Raw genomic sequence first — 23,821 nt, 5'->3', positions numbered from 1 at the left:
TTGTAATCCTTCATTCAAAACTCGCAGCCCCCAAACATGGGTTTTCCCATTTGTTAATTCTCACCTCAGAAAGTAGAGGAGTGATGACTCGGACGCCTTCCTCGTGGAGGGATTCGCTAGCAGGCCTGTCAATCAAACTAACTTTCTCCTGTCCCAAGAGTTTATTGTCAGCAGACGTCCCATGCCAAACACGTGAATAGAATTATTCTCACCACAATGAATGCGAATATTTGTTGGTCACCTGAGATACAGTAATGAATTGCTTAATGTCCCAGGTCATGGCAGAGGCCTTTCTAATGCTTGGCTCATTAAGACTTCAAGCTTCCTTCCATCTCATTGCTGTAGCCTGTGGCATTTTAAAGCTAGGTAAATTCCCTGTTTTTTAAAAAAAATATTGGCCTGGAGTGCAGGCACTCGCCGCTGACTTCAAAGAAAGCAGCCCACAAAGATCTAGCGATCTCTGTGGCATTAATTTCAGCTTTCCAGACGTTCATTTCATTCTAGCGGCAAATCTAGGTGTTCGCCAGTGTCCAGCACAGTGATGTCATCAAGCTGGCTAAGCAGCCAATCACATTGAAAAATTCTCACAGACAGCAAACCAGGAAGTAAAATGCACTCATTATCCTTCACTTTTTAATCATTTTACAGAGAGTGAAATAAAGATTGGGACATGCACATGGGATTAAGGTAGATGATGAAACATCATAAACAAAAAGAAAAATATATACTTTATTAAAAACCATGGAATTTTTTATCATAATGGAAAAATGACATTCTACAAATATAAAATTAGTTATTCAGGGCCAGAAAAGTTGTTCAGCAGTAGTTGTGACTCATGTATGCCAAAAAAAACCAGTTACACCTCATTGAACAAGGTTTAACTTTTGGGTTTTTTTTTTTAACAGCAATATTACAGCATAAAAGGGGAAGTTCTCGTCAGTTTAGTGATTTCAATTGATTGACAGGGAGTTCAACAGCACAGCCTATGGAGGAGCAGGGAATGGCTGACAGCAACTTCTGGATTTCCAAGGTAAACTGTGGACGCCAGAAGTTGCTGTCAGTTTCACAGTTGTAATGACGGCGAATGCTGACAGTTTCACCATCATTACGACTGCAAATTCCAGGCCAGTATTTACCATAACTCAACCTAAATCCATCCTGTGGAAAAGTGGTCAAAAATCCTGAAAAGTGACAGTCTGGTTGGTCTGTTAAAAATCCAAATGGTACTTTGTTTTTCTATTCTAATTTAAGATTAAAAATCTCATCAACTGTATTGTACAAAAGAGCTTAAGACTAACCAGAATACATCATTTTAATGTAAAAATTAAAAATTTGCTTTCGTAGCATGTCCCTGGACTTCACTAGACATGCATCACCAGTTTCTTCCCTTTAACATTTGTATTTTGCCTTTAGGCTATTGTACGTATGTTTTTTTAAATATGCCTGTAGCTTGTTGCAAACTCCAAGTAACTGTGTGTTTTCACATGTCATAGGTTTATAATTAGGCCATTCTTAAGTCTAGTTTTTGGGGCCTGTCTCAGCTTCCTTGGTGCTTTTGATCAGATTTTGCTACTTTTCTATGTTGACATAGGAATTACATAGAATGTACAGCACAGAAGCAGGCCATTCGGCCCAACAGGTCTATGCCGGTGTTGATTCTCCACACGAGTCTCCTCCCACCCCTCTTCATCTAACCCAGCCAGCATAACTTCAATTCCTTTCTCTCTCATGTGTTTATCTAGCTTCCCCTTAAATGCATCTATGCTATTCGCTTCAAATGCCCCTTGTGGTAGTGAGTTCCACATTATAACCACTCTCTGGGTAAAGAAGTCCTTAATTTCCTATTGGATTTATGAGTGATATCTTATATTCATGGCTCTGAGTTTTGGTCTCAGAAATTCGGGTACTTGCTAGTTTTGTGAAAAAAAAGGCAGCCACCTCTGGCGTGGGACTCGGTGGCCACCATTTTGGTGAGGGCCAGAGCGCTGCCATTAGCAGTGCTAGCCCTAGACATGCAAGTCTGCAGAGTGTGACGTCAGTCATCATGCAACGCCAACTTGACACCACGCTCTGCGAACTTGGACTTTTGCGCTGAGTTTAACACTGGGTGCTAAGCTCGCTCAGAAAACTCCAGGATGATTTGGACAGGTTGGGTGATTGGGCAGAAGCATGGCAGATGCAATCTAACGTGGATAAATGCGAGGTTATCCACTTTGGTGTCAAAAACAGGAAGGCAGATTATTATCTGAATGGCAATAGATTGGGAGAAGGGGAAGTGCTACGAGACCTGGGTGTCCTTGTGCACCAGTCGCTGAAGGTAAGCATGCAGGTGCAGCAGGTGGTTAAGAAGGCAAATGGTATGTTGGCCTTCGTAGCAAGAGGGTTTGAGTACAGGAACAAGGATGTCTTGCTGCAGTTGTACAGGGCCTTGGTGAGACCACATCTTGAGTATTGTGTGCAGTTTTGGTCGCCTTATCTGAGGAAAGATGTTCTTGCCATGGAAGGAGTTCAGCGAAGATTCACCAGGCTGACACCTGGGATGGCAGGAATGATGTATGAGGAGAGATTGGGTCGATTGGGCTTATACTCGCTGGAGTTTAGAAGAATGAGAGGGGATCTCATTGAAACTTATAAAATTCTGACAGGACTGGACAGACTAGATGCAGGAAGGATGTTCCCGATGGTCGGGGAGTCCAGAACCAGGGGTCACAGTCTAAGGATAAGGCGTAAGCCATTTAGGACAGAAATGAGGAGGAATGGCCTACTCCTGCTCCTATCTTCTATGTTTCTATGTTTCTAAAAGTAAGCATGCTGCAGACCTACAGAGACGCTGTCAGTGCTACTTAAAGGGACACACACATCTTTCAGGTAAGTTTGCATTTCAGCTTTTGGACTGGATTTTTAATATTTTATTGAAGTAGTAACTTGGTGCAATAGATGTTAAAAGTTTTTAAAGTCTGTTGGATGCTTGCGAGGCCTCGGATGGCAAAGGAAGGCCTCTGAGAAGACAGAAAATGCTGGAAATACTCAGCACGTCAGGCAGCATCTGTGGAGAAGAGAAGCAGTTAACATCTCAGGTCGAGATGCTGCCTAACCTGCTGAGTATTTCCAGCATTTTCTGCTTTTATTTCAAGTTTCCAGCATCTGCTTGTAGAGGGAAGAGGAAGATGCAGAAGAGGAAGACGCAGAAGGATGCAACCCAGACATCCCCTTTCGGGCCAGGTTATCCGGGATGAAATCATCCACCTGCGGTACCAGTGACTACAACCCCAATTCCCCTTTCAACATTTATCCCACACCTTACCTTCCCTGTTACTGACCATCACAACGTCCTCTTGACCACGATGCTGAAATAAAAGCCAGCACAAAGCAAACTTTTCAATCCAACTTTATACATCTATCCATCCAATATGACATCAAGAAATCAAATAATCACCCGTATACATTCCCTTAGTGACTATCTTGCCTATCCTATTGATGTCACGCAGTGCTACCCCAGTGGCTGTAGCATGACTGGTGGAAGGCTGTTGACTTTCAGTGGGGTCACTGCAAATGGCCTTGCAGGTCGACCTGGAGGAGCTGGTGGCTGGGACTGTGAAATCGAATAACGGTATTTCTTCTTCTTCACTCTCCTCTCCCTCTTCTTGGTCAACCACTGGCTGGGCAGGCTGCATTTCTTGGCTGCGTGAAATGAGGAAGGCACAAGGGTGGAGTTGTGATGAGGGCAGGACATGAAAGCAAGAGGTACATGTGAGGAGGAGGATAACGCATGAGAATACCAGCATTTTGTATTCTTTCAGCCCTGCTGCTGGCCAAGGGCTCAGCTATGCCCCTGCCAAGAAGGGCCAACACCGTCTCCTCCAAAGGGGTGAGGTGAAGCTAGGAATGGGAGGTGTGCCTCATGTTTGGTACAAATTGCTGGTAAGTGAGTGTTGTGGAAGGGTGGGTCATGCATTGAGCAGTGTGTAAGGCTGGTGGTGCAGTTAGTAGGAGATGGCTTTTGAGGATGCATTCACGGACCTTGACCACTGGTCTGAGGTCACAAAAACTTCTTTGGGCACTGGAGCCAGGTCATGGAGGTGACACTGCTGGCAGCAATGGCCTCGGTGATCTGGTCTCACCTCCTTCTTTCTGGTGGGCCTCCTGGCCCGTAGGTAGAGGACCTCTCTTGCAGTGTCGACCCCCTGCACAAAGCTAGAGTGCTGCATGCGAGACCCTGGGTGCCCCTTCCCTGGCTTGCTAAGCCATTTGTGTTAGTGCTGAAGCACATTTCCCATTTTTTTTTAAAGGAGCGGAAGGCAATTCAGCTTTAATTCTTAGCAATGTTTCTTTTTTCAGAAGGCAGTTGAGCGCAAAGGCCTAAAAACGGTCTATTTTTCAACATTTTTAATTTTTTTCATTTTAGAGCACAGTGCCCCTTTAAGGGCCCGCCACTGCTTTCTAAAATGACAGGCTTGCTTTAAGATAATGCTGTTCTTGCTCCAGGGACGCTACGGCCCACGCTACATTGGGCCTCCTGCTGAGATTACTGTCCGAAAACCAGCCTTACACAGTAATTTTAGCGCTGCGCCAATTTTAATTAGCAAGCAGCACCTATATATACACCGGTGCTGCCAACGCCATTAATTCCGGTGGCCGTTAACTGTAGCCCGCGCTGGCACCGTCAGGTTTTGGGCACTCGCCTCGTCTGTTCAATCTTTCCTGATAAGTATAACCTCTCAATTCTGGTATCATCTTTGTAAATCTTTTTTGCATCTTCCCGAGTGCCTCTCTATCCTTTTTATAATATGGAGACCGGAAATGGGGCCAGATATGAGCAAACACAAAAAAACTGCGCAATATTTTCTATTCCTATATATATGCCAACCAACAATACTGAACAATGGTGTTAGGTGGCAAGGAAAGTTTACTGTCTCAAGAAGCTTTTAAAATCAATTAAAAATGTTTAATGTTTTGAAAATAAAACATTAGCAAAAGTGTGCATTTCAACAAATGGGACTACTGGCTATAATGTTTCGTTCATGAGCGGAATTTTTCCTGTAACTATTTCTGTTCCACATATGTTCCCAGCAGAAAATGCTGAATACTTATGCTCTAACAGCTGTGTTCTCTTCACCCACCTGCCACAGAAAATCACACAACCGATATCAAATGCTCCTCGGCAGAGTTTTGCTGATGCAAATAATTACATTTGTTTCTGTTTATATCCACAATGAAAAGAAATTACAGCCTGTTTGAAAAATATATCAGTTAGTACCGAGAAAATTCTTTTAAAAATTGTTTATGGGACATGGGCGTCGCTGGCAAGGCCAGCATTTATTGCCCATTCCTAATTGCCCTTGAGAAGGTGGTGGTGAGCTGCCTTCTTGAATCACTGCAGTCCGTGTGGTAAAAGTACTCCCACAGTGCTGTTAAGGAGGGAGTTCCAGGATCCTAGTAACGATGAAGGATTGGCGATATACTTCTAAGTCAGGATGGTGTGTGACTTGGAGGGAAACTTGGAGGTGGTGGTGTTTCCATGCGCCTGCTGCCCTTGTCCTTCTAAGTGGAAGAGGTCGTGGGTTTGAGAGGTGCTGCCAAAGAAGCCTTGGAGAGTTGATGCAGTGCATCTTGTAGATGGTACACACTGCAGCCACGGTACGCCAGTGGTGGAGGGAGTGAATGCTTAAGGTGGTGGATGGGGTGCCAATCAAGCGGGCTGCTTTGTCCTGGATGGTGTCGAGCTTCTTGAGTGTTGTTGGAGCTGCACTTATCCAGACAAGTGGAGAGTATTCCATCACACTCCTTACTTGTGCCTTGTAGATGGTGGAAAGGCTTTGGGGAGTCAAGAGGTGAGACACAGAATACCTAGCCTCTGACCTACTCTTGTTGCCACAGTATTAATATGGCTGCTCCAGTTAACTTTCTGGTCAATGGTGACCCCCAAGATGTTGATGGTGGGGGATTCTTCAATGGTAATGCCATTGAATGTCATGGGGAGGTGGTTAGACCCTTGCTTGTTGGAGATAGTCATTGCCTGGCACTTCTGTAGCGCGAATGTTACCTACCACTTAGCAGCCCAAGCCTGAACGTCATCCAGGTCTTGTTGCATGCAGCCATGGACCGTTTCATGATCTGAAGAGTTGTGAATGGCGCTGAACACTGTGCAATCATCAGCCAACATTCCCATTTCTGACCTTGTTACAGGGAAGGTCATTGATAAAGCAGCTGAAGATGGTTGGGCCTAGGACACTGCCCTGAAGAACTCCTGCAGCGGTGTTCTGGGGCTCTGATGATGGACTTTCAACCACCACAACCATCTTCCTTTGTGCTAGGTATGACTCCAGCCAGTGGAGTGTTTTCCCCCCGATTCCCATTGACTTCAGTTTTACTCGGGATCCTTGATGTCACACTCGGTCAAATGCTGCCTTGATGTCAAGGGCAGTCACTCTCACCTCACCTCTGGAATTCAGCTCCTTTGTCCATGTTTGGACCAAGGATGTAATGAGGTCAGGAGCCGAGTGGTCTTGGCAGAACCCAAACTGGGCATCAGTGAGCAGGTTATTGGTGAGTAAGTGCCGCTTGATAGCACTGTCGATGAAACCTTCCATCACTTTGCTGATGATTGAGAGTAGACTGATGGGGCGGTAATTGGCCGGGTTGATTTGTCCTGCTTTTTGTGGACAGGGCATACCTGGGCAGTTTTCCACATTGTCGAATAGAAGCCAGTGTTATAGCTGTACTTACATAGAAACATAGAAGATAGGAGCAGGAGTAGGCCATTCGGCCCCTCGAGCCTGCTCCGCCATTCAATGCGATCATGGCTGATCATCCAAATTCAGTACCCTGTCCCTGCTTTCTCCCCATACCCCTTGATCCCTTTAGCCTTAAGGAATATATCCAGCTCCTTCTTGAATATATTTAATGAATTGGCCTCTACTGCCTTCTGTGGTAGAGAATTCCACAGGTTCACCACACTCTGGCTGAAGAAATTCCTCCTCATTTCTGTCCTAAATGGCTTACCCCTTATCCTTAGACTGTGACCTCTGGTTCTGGACTCCCTGGCCATCGGGAACATCCTTCCTGCATCTAGTCTGTCTAGTCTGTAGTGTATGTACCTTTAAGAGGAACTATGTTTTTGAAGCCCCTGTATACTGTAGTACCAGTAGTGACCACTCGGGTATATAAGCCTGTGTAGCGTCTTGTGTTGTTCGTTCACCTCCAGACTTTGTTCAGTAAACACTTGTTAAATCAACTCCTGCATTCCGTGTCTCCATTAACACACGGATCCAACAGTGGCGATGAGTTAGAAACGAACTTACCTGCAATTCGGCAGCACCTCAAGGGGATCGATTTCTCAGACGAAGGTCGAAGCCAGAAGAAAAAAATGAATAAATAAATAAATAACTCGAAGAAACTCGAAAACGAGGGCCAGGCTTGGTCTCCAGTCTGTGGTTTCCCCAGCTAAGCGGGCTGGTGGCAGGTAGTGCACTGATCCTTCCTGGGCTGCGGCCGGCTAGAGCTCGATCGGGTGGCTCTGCAATGGGGCCGGGCAGCGAGTCGGGAAGCAGAAGCAAAGAGAGAGAGAGGGTGGAGCACTCAGGGCGCGGCCGGTGCTGCAAAGCAGGTCGGCGTTCGGACCGAGCAGAGGGAGGGGAAAGTCCCAGAGGGTCCGCTCCACGACGGGAACGGTTCTCCAAGTAACGGAGAAACTATTGAAGCGATATATTTGAAAAAATATAGAAATACCGCGAAAAGCTGCAGGTCGCAACGGGAACCGCGGAGAACAGTGTTGGCAGCAGCGGCAGCGGCGGGAAAGCGCGGGAGGCGCCATCTTAACTCGGCGGGGAAGAAAGAAAAGCGCAGGAAGCGCCATTTTAGATTTTCAAGATGCCGAAGACTGGCAATATTACTGCTTTCGATAGTGATATAAAAGATTGGACCACATATGTGGAAAGAGTGGAGGTATATTGCAAGGCGAATGAAGTAGCGGATGATAAAAAGGCATCGGTACTTCTAAATCTGATGGGCGCAAGGACATACGGGCTGTTACGAAACTTGATCACTCCAGCCAAACCGATGGACAAGAATTTTAAGGAGATTGTTGATACCTTACAGGAGCACTTAAACCCAACACCGCTGCTGATAGCGGAACGATTCAAATTCTTCAGGAGGAATCAGCACAAGAATGAAAGTAACGCTGATTACCTCACCGAATTACGAAAGCTGTCAAAGCACTGCCAATTCGGGGCAGGACTGGCAGATTCTCTACGAGACAAATTCGTCTGCGGTCTCCTAAGCAAAGGAACACAGAAAAGACTACTTTCTGAGAAAGATTTGACACTGGACAAGGCTTTCAGTGTGGCTGTATCATACGAAGCAGCAGCAAGAGGAGCTGCAGAGATACAGCAAAAGCCACAGGACTTCGGCACCCATGAAATGACACGGGGTTTCGAGAGATGTTATCGCTGCGGCAGATCCACCCATGACCAGAAGGACTGCTGGTTCAAGGACAAAGCATGCAGGCAATGCGGAAAGATGGGACACATTGCACGTGTATGCAGATCTGGAAAGAACTCCGCTGACAGTAAAAAGGTCAATAAGGAAAAGTACAGAAAGGTACAAATGATGACGGACAGTAGCTCCGAAGACCAGAAGAGCGACAGCGACTCCGGAAACAAGAGACTAAGCTGTCTCAAATTACATAATGTAATTGCCAAAGAAGATTACCAGACCATTTGGGTTACCCTCACGATAGCGGGGTCCCCGGTCAAAATGGAGCTAGATACAGGATCAGCTCTGACCTTCATGAGTCGACGGGATTACGAGCGGCTATTTCCACATATACCTTTGAAAGACACATCCATTGTCTTGAAGACATATACGGGGCAGAAAGTATACCCCAGAGGGAAAATAAGGGTGCCTGTTGTATACAACGGCAAGGAAATACAGAAGTTGTATTTATACGTTCTGCAAGATGGTGGTCCGCCGTTGTTGGGACGTGAATGGATCAGAAAGATACGTTTAGACTGGCACTCCATTCAGGCACTGACGGTGACCAGTAAGAAAAAAAACGATGATGACGTCACACCTGGACGATTAAAAGAAATCTTGGCTAACGCCAAAGAATTGTTTCAACAGGAACTAGGAACCCTGAAAGGCGCCACCGCCTCAATGAAAGTGGAAGATGCGGCAATTCCCAAGTTTTTTAAGGCAAGGCCGGTGCCATACGCAATTCGTCCAGCCGTCGATGCAGAGCTGGAGAATTTGGAAAAAGCAGGCGTGTTATCCAAGGTAGATTGGAGCGAGTGGGCAACACCCATCGTCCCGGTCATGAAGAAAACGTTGAATAATGGTAAATCTGAAGAACAGAGAAAAGTTCGCATCTGTGGGGACTTCAAGGTGACTGTAAACCCAGTTCTTCACACGGTACAGTATCCTCATCCGAGGATAGAAGATATTTTCGCCTCACTATCCAGAGGAAAACGTTTCACCAAAATTGACTTAGCACAGGCATATCTACAGATGGAGGTTGAGGAGGCCTCTAAAAAGCATCTCACGATAAACACACACAAAGACCTGTACCAGTACAATCGACTGGTTTTCGGAGTGGCATCAGCTCCGGCTATCTGGCAAAGAGTTATGGAGCAAGTCCTGCAAGGGATTCCGGGGACTCAATGGTACCTAGACGACATCCTTGTAACAGGAGAAAACGACAACGAGCACCTTGCCAACTTGGAGCAGGTGCTCACGAGGCTGAGAGAACGGGGCCTACGAGCAAATCGCCCCAAATGCGAATTTTTCCAGAAACAAATATCATATTGTGGCCATGTCATTAACGAAGAAGGGTTGCATAAGTCACCTGAAAAAATTGAAGCGGTCGTAAAGGCCCCAGCGCCTGAAAATGTCTCACAATTAAGGCCGTTCCTGGGATTAGTAAATTACTATCATAAATTTTTACCAAACTTGTCGACGGTTCTGCACCCGCTTAACGCACTGCTACAAACGGGAGTAGTTTGGAAATGGAGAGAAGACTGTAAACGTGCCTTCCATAAATGCAAAGGCTTGGTCACATCCAGGGAAGTGTTGGCTCATTACAACCCATCACTGCCAATCAGACTGGCATGCAATGCATCCCCTTACGGCATGGGAGCGGTATTATCGCATAGATTCCCTGATGGCTCGGAGCGGCCGATAGCTTTTGCGTCACGCTCATTGAACTCAGCTGAGCGTAACTATGCCCAGATCGACAGGGAGGCACTCAGCCTGGTGTGGGGGGTGAAGAAATTCAACCATTACCTACACGGACAAAAGTTTACCTTGTTGACTGACCATCAACCCCTCGTCTCCACATTCAACCCTAAAAAGGGCGTTCCCATTATGACAGCGCAAAGGCTACAGAGGTGGTCCCTTTTCCTAGGGGCACACCAATATGACATAGAGTACAAAGGAACAAAACAGCATGGGAATGCTGATGGGTTATCGCGCCTACCGTTGCCAACGGTGGAAGAGGCGCCTACAGTGGACCCAGTGGAGACATTCCACTCGATCATAGTGGAATGTCTACCGGTGACAAATTCTACCATTGAAAAGGAAACGAGAAATGACCCGACTCTCTCACGAGTCTACGATTTAACGGTGAAGGGATGGCCAGCACATGGCGAACCACTGTTGCCAGCATTCTCGCAAAGAAGAGAACAGCTGTCAGTGTGCCGAGGAACCTTGATGTGTGGATCCAGAGTGGTGATTCCACCCAAACTCAAGGATAGAGTGCTAAAGGAGCTTCACGAGGGGCATCTGGGTGGAGTGAAAATGAAGAACTTAGCCAGAGCGTTTGTGTGGTGGCCAGGTATCGATGGAGACATCGAAGAAATGACCAAGAGCTGTCTAGGATGCCAGAAGGTCCAAAACGCCCCACCACAAGCCCCTCTACATCCATGGGAGTGGCCCTCATCTCCATGGCAAAGGGTACATATCGACTTTGCTGGTCCATTTATGGACTCAATGTTCTTAATCACGGTGGATGCACACTCCAAGTGGCCGGAGGTAATAAAGATGTCCTCCACCACCACGGAAAAAACCATCACAGTATTAAGGACCATATTCGCCAGGAATGGGCTGCCTGAACAGATCTGTTCTGATAATGGACCGCAATTTGTATCCGAAGAATTCAGGAAGTTCTTAAAAAACAATGGGGTTAAGCACTACACGTCCGCCCCATACCATCCCGCCACCAATGGATTGGCTGAAAGGTTTGTCCAGACCTTCAAGAAGGCCATAAAGGCCATGGGTAATGAAGACATAAATCTACAACATAAGGTAGATAACTTCTTGTTTGCGTACAGGAATGCAACACATGTGGTTACAAACCAAACCCCCGCCATGATGTTTTTCAATAGAAGACTAAGATGCCGGCTGGATTTGGTCAAGCCAAACATCAGAAGGGACGTAGAGAACCGGCAATTTCAAAGCATGAATGAAAGGCCAACTAGAACCTTCCAGATAGGTCAACCAGTTTTGGCCCGGGACTACCGTACCGAGAAATGGCAGCCTGGAACTATTTGCACACGACTAGGACCGCTGATGTATACCGTGGACATTGGAGAAAGCATAATAAGGCGCCATGCTGACCAGATCATAGAGTCATCCGAAAAAGGACAACCTACACCACAACTCTATACGCCTAGTGATGAAGCAGAGATACCCATAGTATCTACCTCCGATCCGGTGATACTGGAACCAGATGAACCCGACACTAGCATTGAAGCCGAATCGACCTTGCCAAAAGAACCTACTACACCACCGAGGCGTTATCCGGACCGAGTCAGGAAGCCTCCAGAGAGACTGAATTTGTAATTGATTAACTTCAGCAAATGTGTATATTATTGTTCTTGTAAAAATGTTATTTAATGATTACTTAAAATGTTATGTACTATTTATCTAAAAGGGGAGGAATTGTAGTGTATGTACCTTTAAGAGGAACTATGTTTTTGAAGCCCCTGTATACTGTAGTACCAGTAGTGACCACTCGGGTATATAAGCCTGTGTAGCGTCTTGTGTTGTTAGTTCACCTCCAGACTTTGTTCATTAAACACTTGTTAAATCAACTCCTGCATTCCGTGTCTCCATTAACACACGGATCTAACATAGTCCTGTCACAATTTTATAAGTTTCAATGAGATCCCCTCTCATTCTTCTAAACTACAGCGAGTATAAGCCCAATCGACCCAATCTCTCCTCATATGTCATTCCTGCCATCCCAGGTATCAGCCTGGTGAATCTTCACTGAACTCCTTCCATGGCAAGAACATCCTTCCTCAGATAAGGCGACCAAAACTGCACACAATACTCAAGATGTGGTCTCACCAAGACCCTGTACAACTGCAGCAAGACATCCTTGTTCCTGTACTCAAACCCTCTCGCTACGAAGGCCAACATACCATTTGCCTTCTTAACCGCCTGCTGCACCTGCATGCTTACCTTCAGCAACTGGTGCACAAGGACACTCAGGTCTCGTTGCACTTCCCCTTCTCCCAATCTATTGCCATTCAGATAATAATCTGCCTTCCTGTTTTTGTCACCAAAGTGGATAACTTCGCATTTATCCACGTTATATTGCATCTGCCATGCTTCTGCCCAATCACCCAACCTGTCCAAATCATCCTGGAGTTTCTCGGCATCCTCCTCACAGCACACACGCCCACCCAGCTTTGTGTCGTCTGCAAATTTGGAGATATTACATCTCGTTCCCTTGTCTAGATCATTCATACATATTGTGAATAGCTGGGGTCAAAGGACCAATCCCTGCAGTACCCCACTAGTCACTGCCTGCCACTCAGAAAAAGACCCGTTTATTCCAACTCTTTGCTTTCTGTCTGCCAACCAGTTCTCTATCCAAGGCCCCCAATCCCATGTGCCTTAACTTTACACGCTAATCTCTTATGCGGGACCTTATCGAAAGCCTTCTGAAAGTCCAAATACACCACATCCACTGGTTCTCCCTTATCTATTTTACCAGTTACATCCTCAAAAAATTCCAGTAGATTAGTCAAGCACGATTTACCTTTTGTAAATCCATGTTGACTTTGTCCGATCCTGTCACTGTTTTCCAAGTGCTCTGCTAGTACATCTTTTATAATGGACTCTAGCATTTTCCCCACTACCGATGTCAGGCTTACCGGTCTGTAATTCCCTGTTTTCTCTCTACCACCTTTTTTGAATAGTAGGGTAACATTAGCTACCCTCCAATCCATGGGTACTGTTCCAGATTCCATCGAATGTTGGAAGATGATCAGCAATGCATCTACTATTTCTAGGGTCACTTCCTTAAGTACCCTAGGATGTAGATTATCAGGCCCTGGGGATTTATCGGCCTTCAATCCCGTCAATTTCCCTAACACCATTTCCCTACAAATACTGATTTCTTTCAGTTCCTCCCTTTCATCATAACCTATGTTCCCCGACATCTCTGGGAGGTTATTTGTGTCCTCCTTTGTGAAGACAGAACCAAAGTATATATTTAATTGGTCAGCCATTTCTTTGTTCCCCATTATAAATTCCCCTGATTCTGACTGCAAGGGACCTACGCTTGACTTCACCAATCTTTTTCTCTTCACATATCTATAAAAGCTTTTACTGTACTGGACCAGCTTGTCTAGAGGCGCGGCTAGTTTGGAGCACAAGTCTTCAGCACGATAGCTGGGATGTTATTGGGGCCCATAGACTTTGCTGTATCCAGTGCGCTCAGCCGTTTCTTGCTATTACGTGGAGTGAAACGAATTGGCTGAAGACTGGCTTCTGTGATGGTGAGGACCTCAGGAGTAGTCCAATATGGATCATCCCCATGGCACTTCTGGCTGAAGATGGTTGCAAACGCTTCAGCCTTGTCTTTTGCACTCACGTGCTGGGCTCCACCATCATTGAGGATGGGGATATTCATGGAGCCTCCTCCTCCTGTTAGTTGTTTAATGGTCCACCACCATTCACGACTGGATGTGGCAGGACTACAGAGCTTTGATCTGATCCCTTGATTGTGGGATCGCTTAGCCCTGTCTATCGCATGCTGCTTCCGCTTTTTAGCATGCATGTAGTCCTGTGTTGCAGCTTCCCCAGGTTGGCACCTCATTTTTAGGTATGCCTGGTGCTGCTCCTGGCATGCTCTTCTACACTCCTTATTGAACCAGGGTTGGTTCCCTGGCTTGGTGGTAATGGTAGAGTGAGGGATATGCCGGGCCATGAGGTTACAGATTGTGGTGGAATACAATTCTGCTGCTGCTGATGGCCCACAGTGCCTCTTGGATGTCCAGCTTTGAGCTGCTAGATCTGTTCTGAATCTATCCCATTTAGCACAGTGGTAGTGCCACACAACACGATGGAGGGTGTCCTCAGTGTGAAGACGGGACTTCATCTCCACAATGACTGTGCGGTGGTCAGTGCTGCCAATGCTGTCATGGACAGATGCATCTGCGACAGGTAGATTGGTGAGGACGAGGTCAAGTAGGTCTTTCCCTCGTGTTGGTTCTCTCACCACCTGTCGCAGGCCCAGACTGGCAGTTATATCCTTCAGGACTCGGCCAGCTCGGTCAGTAGTGGTACTACCGAACCACTCTTGGTGATGGACATTGAAGTCCCACACCCAGAGTACATAATCCCATCAGTGAACAAAATTACTCAGTTAGAATTCCAGATAACCATTCCATAAAACAGTGAACTGTCAACTGAGCCGCTGGACAGTTAGGCTGCGAATTTAATTATGGAGGCGGGTTAGGGGCGGGTCAGCTGGTCAGTAGCTTTCAGACCCGCTCCCGGATGCTGCCAGCCCGCAGTTCCGATTTTTCCTTGATTGGCCTCGTTGCGGCCGACGTGCGGGTCCCTCCAGGCAATTGCTTGGAGCATGTCAGTTTCTTGCGTCTAATGACGCATTGTTTGAGTAAAAATTTAAAGGGGCCATGTCTCCTTTGCAAAAAATGTAGATGCGATGGCTTGCTGCTGTATTATCTAGAAAGGGGAATTGACAGCGGCTGCTCTGAACACAATGTATTGAATGAAATTCCTGGTCATATTATTCCAGAAAAGCATTTTGATTTTTTAATCTATCAATTTAGTATGTGACTAAGAAATGGAAAAATATGCCAGATGTGTTTTAATCATTGGCTTAGTAAAATTAATGATTTTTTTCTCTTAAAGGTGCTGGCTGCTGCAGGAGTGGCAGCTCCAAAAACTAAGGCTGCAGACAGGTTCAATGAGGGCTCCCTCCATGCTCTTGTGGAGGGAATTAGAGGACGTCAAGAGGTCCTCTTCCCTGGAAACGGAAGGAGGAGGCCTCCTCAGCAAACCAGGGCAGCTTGGCTGCAAATTGCTGAGGAGGTGAGTTCGTGGTCTGTGTGCAGACGCACATGGGATCAGTGTCGAAAAAGGTTTAATGATCTGCTGAGATCACCTAACGTATCAAAGAAAGTTACAGCACGGAAGGAGGCCATTTCGGCCCATCGTGTCCGCGCCGGCCAAGAAAGAGCTACCCAGCCTAATCCCACTTCCCAGCTCTTGGTCCGTAGCCCTGCAGGTTAGAGCATCCCAAGTGCACATCCAAGTACTTTTTAAATGTGGTTAGGGTTCCTGCCTCTACCACCCTTTCAGGCAGTGAGTTCCAGACCCCCACAACCCTCTGGGTGAAGAAATTCCCCCTCAAGTCCGCTCTAAACCTTCTACCAATTACTTTAAATCTGTGCCCCCTGGTTTTTGACACCTCTGCTAAGGGAAATAGGTCCTTTCTATCCACTTTATCTATGCCCCTCATAATTTTATACACCTCAATAAGGTCTCCCCTCAGCCTCCTCTGTTCCAAGGAAAACAGACCCAGCCTATCCAGTCTTTCCTCATAGCTAAGATTCACTACTCCCGGAAACATCCTTGTAAATCTCCTCTGTACCCTCTCTAGTGCAATCACATCTTTCCTGTAATGTGGTGACCAGAACTGCACGCAGTACTCTAGCTGAGGCCTAACTAGTGTTTTATGCAGTTGAAGCATAAACCCCCTGCTCTTGTATTCTATGCCACGGCTAATAAAGGCAAGCATTCCGTATGCCTTATTAACCACCTTATCTACCTGGCCTGCTACCTTCAGGGATCTGTGGACATGCACTCCAAGGTCCCTTTGTTCCTTTACACTACTCAGTGTCCTACCATTGAATGTGTATCCTTTCCTTGTTAGCCCTCCCCAAATGCATTACCACACACTTCTCCGGATTGAATTTCATTTGCCACCTGACCAATTTATTGATATCTTCCTGCAGTCTACAGCTTCCTCCTTCAGTATCAACCACACAGCCGATTTTAGTATCATCTGAAACTTCTGATTCTTACCCCCTATATTCAAGTCAAGATCGTTGCTATATACCACAAAAAGCAAGGCAACTAGTACTGCGCCCTGCGGAACCCCACTGGAAACAGCCTTCCAGTCACAAAAACATGCATCAACCATTACCCTCTGCTTCCTGTCTCTGAGCCAGTTTTGAATCCAACTTGACACTTTGCCCTGGATCTTTTAACTTCGTGGCCAGTCTGCCATGTGGAACCTTATCAAAAGCCTTGCTAAAGTCCATATAAACTACATCAAACGCACTACCCTCATCTACCATCCTTGTTACCTCCTCAAAAAATTCAATCAAGTTTGTCAGACATGACCTTCCCTTAACAAATCCGTGCTGACTATCCTTGATTAATCCGTGTCTTTCTAAATGAAGATTTATCCTGTCCTTCAGAATTCTTTCCAATAATTTTCCCACCACCGAGGTTAGGCTGACTGGCCTGTATTTACTCGGTCTATCCTTTTCTCCCTTTTTAAACAAGGATACCACATTAGCAGTCCTCCAGTACCATACCTGAAGCCAGAGAGGATTGAAAAATGGTCAGGGCCTCTGACATTTCCTCTTTTGCTTCGCTTAACAGCCTGGGATACATTTCATCCGGGCCTGGGGACTTATCCACTTTTAAAGCTGCTAAACCCCTTAAAATCTCCTCTCTCACTATGTTTATTTCATCTAATATTTCACACTCCTCCCCCCGATAGCAATGTCTGCTTCGCCCCTCTGAAAACAGACGCAAAGTTTTCATTAAGAACCCGACCGACGTCTCCCGCCTCCACACACAGATTACCCTCATGATCTCTAACAGACCCTACCCTTTCTTTAGTTATTCTCTTACTCTTAATATATTTATAAAACATCTTTGGGTTTTCCTTGATTTTACTTGCCAAGAATTTTTCATGCTCTCGCTTTGCTTTCCTAATATCATTTTTAATTGCACCCCTGCACTTTCTGTACTCCTCTAAAGATTCTCGAGTATTTAGCCCTTGGTATCTGTCATATGCCTCCCTTTCTTTCTTTATCCTACCCTGCATGTCTCTAGACATCCAGGCGGCTCTAGATTTGTTAGTCCCACCTTTTTTCTTTAAGGGCACATGTTTGCTCTGAACCCTCCGGATCTCATCCTTGAATGCCTCCCACTGCTCTGACACTGATTTACCTTCTGTGATGATCAATAACATGTCATTCTGGAGTGGTACACTAGATGGAGCCGTAGAGCTGTATAGAGCTGTATATTTAGTTGAATGTGTTTAAGACTACACTACCCAAGATGCACTAGGCTACCCAGAAGGCAGTAGTCAAGTTGGAAGCCTGAATCCCTACAGATGCTGTACCTAGAGAACATGTACTGAATAAATGTCTAGCTAGAAGCTAGCTGTTCATAATAAGAATGTCTAGTTATTAATGAACATAACATGGTACCAGGATTGGTGAAGATCTGCTGAAAATTGTGAAAAGCGACATGGAGAATTTGAGGCCACCGGAGTTTTTGAATCTCACGGGAAATGTCGACTACAATTGGCAGACTTTCAAACAACAATTCGAACTCTACATTGCTGCCATCGGATTCGGTATGAAGCCAGACGCAAGAAAAATAGCGTTGCTGCTTACCGTTGCAGGCCCACAGGCGATAGAGGTATTTAGTACATTTGTATTCAATCCAGAGGAGAACAGAGAAAAATTAAACGATGTACTAAAGAAATTTGATACACATTGTTCTCCCAAAAAGAATGAAACCTATGAGAGGTATGTGTTCTGTTCGAGGACACAGCAGCAAAATGAGACTTTTGATAGCTTTGTGACTGATCTGAAACTGAAAGCACAGACATGTAATTTCTCTGAACTGAAAGCATCCATGATTCGTGACCAAATTGTGTTTGGTATTCATGATAAAAAGGTCAGGGAACGTCTGTTGAGAGAAACCGAACTAACATTGGAAAATGCTGTGACAATATGCCAAGCCAGCGAGCTAGCTCAAAAGCATGCGAAGACTTTCAGTGAAATCAATAATGATGCGATTGTAGTAAGTGCTGCTGTCGGTGCTGTGTCCTACAAAGGGAAGAAACATGGGCAAAACAGAAATGAAAAGCAATCGGAGGATGAAATTTTTAATTGTAAATGCTGAGGTTACAAACACCAGTTAAAACAATGCCCAGCGTTTGGAAAAATGTGCACAAAATGACATGGAAAGAATCACTTTGCCAAACAATGCTTTTCAAAAGTAAAAACAAAGAAAGGGCAACAAGTCCGAGTTAATGTGATTGAGGACACTGATTTAAGTGAGACATTTTTTGTACGAATGGTGTCATGTGACAATGTCAAAAATTATATAGAAAATGTGCAGCCCTCAGACATGGACAATGCTGAACATAAAATTAATGCAGTAAAAGAGGACAAATGGATGATCCCACTGCAGATAAATGGAGCATTAGTTACATTGAAACTGGACACTGGGGCAAAAGCAAACTTAATCAGTATGAGTGACATTAAAAACATGAAAGAAAAGCCCAAAATACAGAAAAAGTCAGTACTACTGAAGGGCTATAATGGACAGAAAATAGATAGCTTAGGTGTATGCAGACTTAAAGTGACAGTCAAAGACAAAGTGTATCATCTCATGTTTTCTGTTGTGGCTGAAGGACTTGATTCACTACTGGGTGACAAAGCTTGTGAGGACTTAGAACTGGTCAAGAGAGTATACTGTAGTAAATAATTTCCAGGATGTGTTCAAAGGATTTGGAGTTCTACCATTCACTTACAAGATCCAGCTAAAGGAGGATGCTCAGCCAGTGGTACATGCTCCACGAAGAGTTCCAGCACCCCTGCGTGACCGGCTCAAGAAAGAACTGGACAGAATGACCACGCTAGGAGTCATCAGGAAAGTCGAAGAGCCAACAGACTGGGTTAACTCTATGGTATGTGTGAAGAAAAAGAACAATGATCTAAGAATATGCATGGATCCAAAGGACTTAAATGCAAACATAAAACGTGAACACTACCAGATTCCCAAGCGAGAAGAAACCACCAGTGAAATGTCAGGTGCCAGATACTTTACAAAGCTCGATGCCTCACAAGGATTTTGGCAACTAAAACTGGATGAAAAGAGCACCAAATACTGTACCTTCAACACACCATTTGGCAGGTATTGTTTCCTCAGAATGCCTTTCGGGATAATATCTGCATCTGAAATCTTTCATAGAGCGATGGAACACATAATTGAAGGTCTGGTAGGAGTTCGGGTCTATGTTGATGACATCATCATCTGGGGCTCCACATTGAAAGAACACAATGAGCGACTGACTAAAGTGCTACAGAGCATACGCTGGAATGGACTGAAGCTCAACAAAGCCAAGTGTCAGTTTGGCGTCCAGGAAGTCACTTTCCTAGGAGATATTCCATCTTGTAAAGGAATAGAGCCAGATATGGAAAAAGTAAACGCCATACTCAAAATGCCCCGACCCACTGACAAAAAAGGAGTACTACGCATCATGGGGATGATAAACTTCATTGGAAAGTTCATTCCTAACTTGTCAGCCAAGACAACCTGTCTGCGAGACCTGCTACATAAAACAAATGAGTTCGCATGGACAGCAAGACATGAACAAGAGTGGATGAACCTCAAAACAGTGCTGACAACCACACCTGTACTCACTTTCTTTGACCCAACAAAGAGAATCAAAGTGTCAACGGATGCATCAAAAGATGGCATTTTGCTACAAGCAGAGGGTGAAGATTGGAAGCCTGTTGCCTATGCCTCCAGGTCTATGACTGATTCTGAGTGTCGATACGCCCAGATTGAAAAGGAATGTCTAGGCTTGGTAGTTGGACTACAAAAGTTTCATGGCTACATATATGGACTTCCCACCTTCACAGTTGAGACAGACCACAGCCCACTGGTTGCCATCATAAAAAAAAATCTGAATGAGATGTCTCCAAGGATTCAACGACTCATGATGAAGCTGCAAAGATATGACTTTGAACTGATCTACACACCAGGCAAATACATAGTGTTAGCAGATGCACTATCCCGGGCACCCACAATGAGTCATGTGAGCTCTACTGAAGAAGACATGGATGTTCATGTGAGTATGGTCACTGCTGCGCTGCCCGTGTCAGACACAAAATCAAAGCAAATAGCAGAAGAAACAGTAAAAGATACAGTGTTACAAACAGTAATAGAAAACATTCATCATGATTGGCCAAAAGGTTCCTGTCCAAAATACTTTCACATAAGGTCAGAATTGAGTGTCGCAAGTGGACTATTACTAAAACAGAACAGAATAGTCATTCCACAGGCTCTACGTCAAGACATGCTCAAAAGGATTCATGAGGGACACCTCGGAATTGAAAAATGCAAAAGGAGAGCAAGAGACACTGTTTATTGGCCTGGCATAAATAAGGACATTGAGAACATGATAGGCAAATGTGAGACATGTCAGAAACACCAAAACAAACAAACAAAGGAACCAATGATAGTAGCTGACTTACCAACAGCATGATGGCAAAAGGTTGGTATGGACCTCTTTCATTTAAATGGTAAAGAATATCTAATAGTGATTGACTACTATTCTAACTATCCTGAGATGGCGCTGCTCTCAAGCACATCAGCAAGCAGTGTCATAATGCATGTGAAATCCATCTTCGCCAGACATGGAATTCCCAGGATTGCCGTTAGCGACAATGGTCCGTGCTTCAACTGTAAGGAGTGGCAACAGTTTGCAGCACAGTATGACTTTCAGCACATCACATCCAGTCCTTTGTATGCTCAGTCGAATGGTAAGGCAGAGAAAGGTGTTCAAGTTCTCAAGCAGCTGCTGAAGAAAGCGACAGAAAGCAAGTCTGATCCTTATCTCGCCCTGCTGAGCTACCGAGCCTCACCTTTAGACTGTGGTTCTTCACCTGCTGAACTACTAATGGGTCGCAAGTTGCGCACCACGTTACCCTGCTGTGCAAAAGAACAGCAAAGTAAGGAACTGAGACAGAGACTTCAATTGTTAAAGCTGAAACAGAAATCATACTATGACAACTCATCCAAAATTGTAAAACCATTGACAAGGGATGATGTTGTCAGGATTGAGGATCCAGATGCATGGAACAGGAAAGCTACAGTTCTTGAGGAAGTACGACCAAGTTCATACACTGTTAGAACTGAGGAAGGACAGATTCACAGGAGGAACTGCCATTCCCTCCTGAAAACACAAGAAACTATCCAAGAGCAGATTGATGACAATGCCGCAACTGAATCTTGTCATTCACCACCAGAACAATCTCATGAAAACACATCAGACTTACCCATGCTGAGAAGACCTACACGTGTAGTAAAAAAGCCTGATAGACTTAATCTTTAAGTACAAAAACTATATTGAAAATGTATTGACTGTTATGAAAATGTTTATGTTTATAGAGCACTAACAAAAGTGTTACTGATATCATCTTTATCGTTTCTCTTGAAAGTTGATTGATATTGATTTTGTTAACCTCAAAGAAAGGGGGATGTAATGATCAATAACATGTCATTCTGGAGTGGTACACTAGATGGAGCCGTAGAGTTGTATAGAGCTGTATATTTAGTTGTGTGTTTAAGACTACACTACCCAAGATGCACTAGGCTACCCAGAAGGCAGCAGTCAAGATGGAAGCCTGCACACAGAAGCGCACATGCTGAATCTCTACAGATGCTGTACCTAGAGAACGTGTACTGAATAAATGTCTAGCTAGAAGCTAGCTGTTCATAATAAGAATGTCTAGTTATTAATGAACATAACACCTTCAAGTAGCTGTTTCCAGTCCACTATGGCTAAATCCCCTCTGAGCTTAGTAAAAATTTGCTTTTCCCCAATTTAGAATTTTTATTCCTGGTCTATCCTTGTCCTTTTCCATAACTACCTTAAATTTAACAGAATTATGGTCACTAGCACCAAAATGCTCCCCCTGCAATGATACGCCTTCTACCTGCCCAGCTTCATTACCAAAAACTAAGTCCAGAACCACCCCCTCCCTTGTTGGGCTTGCTACATACTGGCTAAAAAAGTTCTCCTGGATGCATTTTAGGAATTCAGCACCCTCTATACCCTTCACACTAATTTTATCCCAGTTAATATTGGGGTAGTTGAAATCCCCTACTATTACTGCCCTATAGTTTTTGCACTTCTCAAAAATGTGTCTACATATTTGTTCTTCTATCTCCCTCTCACTGTTTGGGGGTCTGTAGTACACTCCCATGGCCTCTGTGTTCTGGGAAATGGAATTTCAAAAGTGAGGGCTCAGGGCGAATGCCATGTAGAATGTTGGTGGTGACACTGAGTGCAAACAGACAGTGCCTGGGGTTTTGGGAATGTCGGACTTATATTCATATCCATGTGCCAGCCACCTGTGGTTGAAGCATAAGCTTACCCGTATCTGGCATGGATAAGTGCAACCCTTGCCTGACGGCCAGCAATGTGGTCGCCTGCCGCTGGATTGACCACATCCGGCCCTGCAAGGCATCTCTCCTCCTTATCCTCTTCCTCAGAGGAGGCTGTGTGCTGAGCCACTTGTTCATCCGGCAGCATTAAGCCGTGCTGTTGTGCAAGGCACAGCAGACCATGACGATTGTGGACACCCTGGCTGGAGCATACTGCAAGGCTCCTCCAGATCTGTCTAGGCAGCGGAAGCACATTTTGAGCAAGCCAACGGTTTGCTCGATGATGCTTCTGGTGGATATGTGGCTCAAATTGCACCGGTCCTCAGCATCATTTGATGGCCTCCTCTTCGGTGTCATAAGCCACTTTTTCAGGAGACAGCTCTTGTCGCCAAAAAGCCATCTGGAAAGTTAGCTTGGCAGATGGAAGAGCTGAGGCACAGTAGACTGGCACAGGATGAAAGATTCATGGCAACTGTCAGGGTGCTTTGTGCAAACATGCATGATGATCTTCTTGTGGTTACACACCAGCTGGACGTTCAGGGAGTGGAATCACTTGCGGTTGACAAATGCAGCTGGGTTGTGATAGGGGGCCCTAATGGCTACATGTGGGCAGTCAATGACGCCCTGCACCATTGGCAAGCCTGCCATATTGGAAAAGCCAACCGCACGCGCCGTCACACTTGGGCCATCCGTGGAGAAGTGGATGTAATTGCGCACCTTTGCAAAGAGGGCATCGGTGACCTGCGTGATGCAGGTGTGTGCGGCCGACTGGGAGATGCCGCTGATGTCTGCAGCTGATCCCTGAAAGGAGCCCGAATCAAAGAAGTTGAGTGCGGTGGTGACTTTGACAGCAACTGGCAAGGAGTGTCCACACGCTCCTCTGGGCTCCAGGTGTTGGTTCAGCATTGCGCAGATGTCAGTGACTATGTCTCTCAAACGTATCAGACTTCTTTGGCCCTGATGCTCACTCATGCTAAGGAAGCAGATCCTCTGCCTGTAAACCCTTTGTCGGGGGTATCTCCTGCGGCGAGGTGCAGCCCTGCACTGAGGCCCTCTGCATCATCAGGTGGGTGAG

The 23,821-nt window shown here is 45.4% G+C and overlaps 1 protein-coding gene across 10 annotated transcripts in view; it reads right to left on the bottom strand.

Annotated features, from left to right (window-relative positions):
• The window catches only part of dlg2 (discs, large homolog 2 (Drosophila)), a 1,642,261-nt gene that overhangs the window by 1,474,926 nt on the left and 143,514 nt on the right, over positions 1–23,821 (bottom strand). The window contains exon 1 of one of the 10 annotated variants that reach the window (XM_085998873.1): positions 65–252. The exons of the other annotated variants lie outside the window; for them this stretch is intronic. The gene's annotated coding sequence lies outside the window, so the exon portion shown is untranslated. Of the gene's footprint in view, positions 1–64; positions 253–23,821 lie in introns of those variants that run through there. 10 annotated transcript variants of the gene reach the window in all.

The sequence above is a fragment of the Somniosus microcephalus genome, chromosome 10 (assembly GCF_052327205.1).
Source record: "Somniosus microcephalus isolate GS21.2 chromosome 10, FLI_Smic_1.0, whole genome shotgun sequence".
In the NCBI taxonomy this organism is placed as follows: Eukaryota; Metazoa; Chordata; class Chondrichthyes; order Squaliformes; family Somniosidae; genus Somniosus; species Somniosus microcephalus.
The sequence above is the reverse complement of the archived record's forward strand: the minus strand, read 5'-3'. Positions and strand labels throughout refer to the sequence as shown.